Source organism: Gekko japonicus, unplaced genomic scaffold (assembly GCF_001447785.1).
Source record: "Gekko japonicus isolate JY-2015 unplaced genomic scaffold, Gekko_japonicus_V1.1 scaffold1064, whole genome shotgun sequence".
Classification (NCBI taxonomy): Eukaryota; Metazoa; Chordata; class Lepidosauria; order Squamata; family Gekkonidae; genus Gekko; species Gekko japonicus.
In genome coordinates, this window is record NW_015176004.1 from 438,395 (window position 1) to 441,756 (window position 3,362).

The following is a 3,362-nucleotide window of genomic DNA, read 5'->3' on the forward strand; positions in this document are numbered from 1 at the left end:
TGACTCCAACAACACAACAAAGTGTGGCCTTTAAGACCAACAAAGTCTAATCCTGGGTATAAGCTTCCGTGTGCATGCACAACTCCTTCAGTGGATTCCTTTCCGTGTGCATGTGCGCAGGAAAGCTTATACCCAAAATTACAATTCAGGTGGGGCAGTCATGTTGGTCTGAAACAGCAGAACGAAGTTTGAGTCCAGAGGCACCTTTAAGGCCAACAAAGTTTCATTCAAAGTGTAAGCTGAAGAAGTGTGCTTTGCACACACAAACGTCTGCACTTCGAATCAAACTTTATTGGTCTTAAAGGTGCCGCCCCTGACTTCCTTCTGTTACTAAGAATTTGCTCGCCCTCAGAGATCAGTAGAATAACAGAATGCCTGTAGTAGTTTCAGAGGGTTCAGAGTGCTGGTCTGCCGTAGGACAGTTAGTTTCAAGTCCGGTAGCCCCTTAAGATGGGGAGCTGTGTCAGTTTGTCAGTAGAAAAGAGCCAATCCAGTAGGATCTTGAAGACTCACAAAATTGGTGGCAGAGGAGGAGCTTTCATAAGTCACTGCTCACTTCTTCACCTAGCACCTTAGAAGAACCTTTCCGGGTGTCAGCTTTCGAGAATCAACGCTCCGGGGACAATCTAATATGCACATTATGCCTTGCATGGCACCTTTGCATGATTACAAACATTCTTTGCAGCATCCTCCTGACAAGACTGAAAGGACACCGCAATCTCCAGTGTCTGACCCAAGGGAGCTTGGACTCTGGAAAGCTTCTACCCCCGAAACTGGTTGGTCTCGAATCGAATCTAGGTTGCAAACTTGCGATCTGTTTAAGTCACTGGATCTTACTTATAAACGTGGGCTGCGATCACATCACAACACACTGAATAATCCACTCTCCATCCATTTACCATGCACTTTCCAACTAGATTGTACTGCGTGAACAGGCAAAATCCAGTTGGAAAATGCATGGAATGGAAAGTGGATTATTTAGTGTGTCGTGATCGCAGCCTTGGTTAAGATCAGACTGCAAATCTCCCCCATCTTCCCCCCCCACCCCCACCCTAACAAAGCATCCCTGAACTGGAAAACACAGTCCGGGGTGCCTTCTAAATTCAAGGACAATTCTTTGCCCTGCAGCAGACTCACCAGACATCCACTCATCCGACAACCACAAACTTTAAACAGTAGGGGCGGGGCCTCTTCAAGCCACGTGCTTTGGTCTGCCCTGGCTGGTGGGCGGGGCGGCTCTTTCCTTCCTGACGTTTCCTCTCCGTCCTGTCATTGGTCAGATTTCCTGCTCAGATGGCTTTGCAAGGTCGAGCTTTTTGACCCACCAGCCCAGCGTTACCTGCTGCTCTGACTGGCAAGAGACCTCCAGGCTGGCTGGCGGAGCGGAGGGCTCCGGAAATAGCTCTCAACCGCTGGGTCTGCCCGCCCAGGCACCACCCCAGCAGCCAGAAAAGGAAACAAAACCCATGCAATATCTTTTATTGGAGTCAGCCCAGAGGCTACAAAAGAAGAAGAGACTGGATTTATACCCCACCCTTCACTACGCAAAGGTGTCTCAGAGCTGCTTACAAACTCCTTTCCCTTTCCCTCCCCACAACAGACACCCTGTGAGGTAGGTGGGGCTGAGAAAGCTCTGACAGTAACTGCTCTTTTTCAAGGACAGCTCTTATCAGAGCTACGGCTTGCCCTAGGTCATCCAGCCAGGTGCAAGTGGAGGAGTGGGGAATCAAACCCGGTTCTCCCAGATTCGAGTCCGCGCACTTAACCACTACACCAAACTGGCTCTCTAGATAACAATATACTAGATAACATTGTTTATTTAATCCAAGCCCTGTCGCAAGTGGACCATCAGTCCACTAGCAGAGATCCACCTGCAGCGCAGAGGACAGAAAGGAGCTTGGCACATATAATGCGGCTGCAAGTCTACACCCTGGGAAGTTGTTCTGTGTGCACAAGAGGGAACTGTGCATGCAGCCAGAAACTGGCTTCCCACCTGCACTACACTTATGGACCCTTGCCAGGGGCTCCATAGGTTCGCAGAAGTTCCCAAAGAACTGACATGAGAGATTTGGCTTTACTTACGAGTTATCAAAGCAGATGCAGGCTGAACTTTAATCCGCTGGCCTTGAGATGTGCACAAATGCACAGCGAAGCTTAGCTAAACCTCGGGACCAGGAGCATACTAAAACTAGGCATCTGATATACTAAATGCTGGCTGCGAGTCAAAGAATGACACAAAAGAAGAAGAGACTGGATTTATACCCCACCCTTCACTACCCAAAGGTGTCTCAGAGCGGCTTACAAATTCCTTTCCCTTCCCCTCCCCACAACAGACACCCTGTGAGGTAGGTGGGGCTGAGAGAGCTCTTGACAGAAACGGCTGTTTTTCAAGAACAGCTCTTATCAGAACTACAGCTTGCCCAAGGCCATCCAGCCAGGTGCAAGTGGAGGAGTGGGGAATCAAACCCAGAGTCCGCGCACTTAACCACTACACCAAACTGGCTCACTCAAAACACAGTGCTACCTTTCCGGTTCACCCGAGCTCTTCATCAGACAGATGTTATTAAACATATTTAAAGGTAGGAAGGAAAAGGCAGATTTTCCAGGTTCGGATCTTAAGACCTCGTCATGCCATCTTTTTATATTAGCTATTGACAGGCTGACAGACTCTAGTTTAATTGCTGAAGGTGTGCAATTACAACACTTACCTTCGGGACAGCAGGACCTTGCAGGTAGGGTCTGCAGGTCCCCCCGGGCCACCTGTGGGCAATGGGGGCTAAGGTTGCCAGATCTCAATTGGGAAACTGAAAATTTGGTGATGAAACCTGGGGAGGACAGGGGCCTCAGTGGGGTGCAGTGCCCGGGAGTCCACCCTCCAAAGCATCCATGTTCTCCAGGGAAACTGATCTCTGTAGTTTGGAGATGAGCTGTAATTCCAGGGGATCCCCAGGTCCCCCCTGGAGGCTGGCATCCCTACTGCTGGACTGTTTTTTCAAATGTGGGGCCCCACGTTGTTTGCTGCTGCTTCCCAGAAAACTTCCCTGTAGCACCGCTGTAATGTTGACAGTTGTATCATAGGGCTGGTTAAGGAACTGTCGATATCAGGGGTCATTTCCTGCAGGAGCACACAGGAGCGGAGCTCCGGCAGTAAAGAGCCCAGGGGGTGGGCACATGCAACAAGCCCCACCCCCTGCTCCCAGCAGCCCTCAGTCAGAGCAAGAAGCAGCCAGGTAAGCTGCAGAGCTCCCCCTGGCCCCCCGGTCCAAAACAGTCCAGTGGCACGTTTAAGACTACGTTTTATTCAGGTACAAGCTCTCCCTCCTCTGCGAGGACAGATCTGCACGTTCCCCCCCCCCAATCGC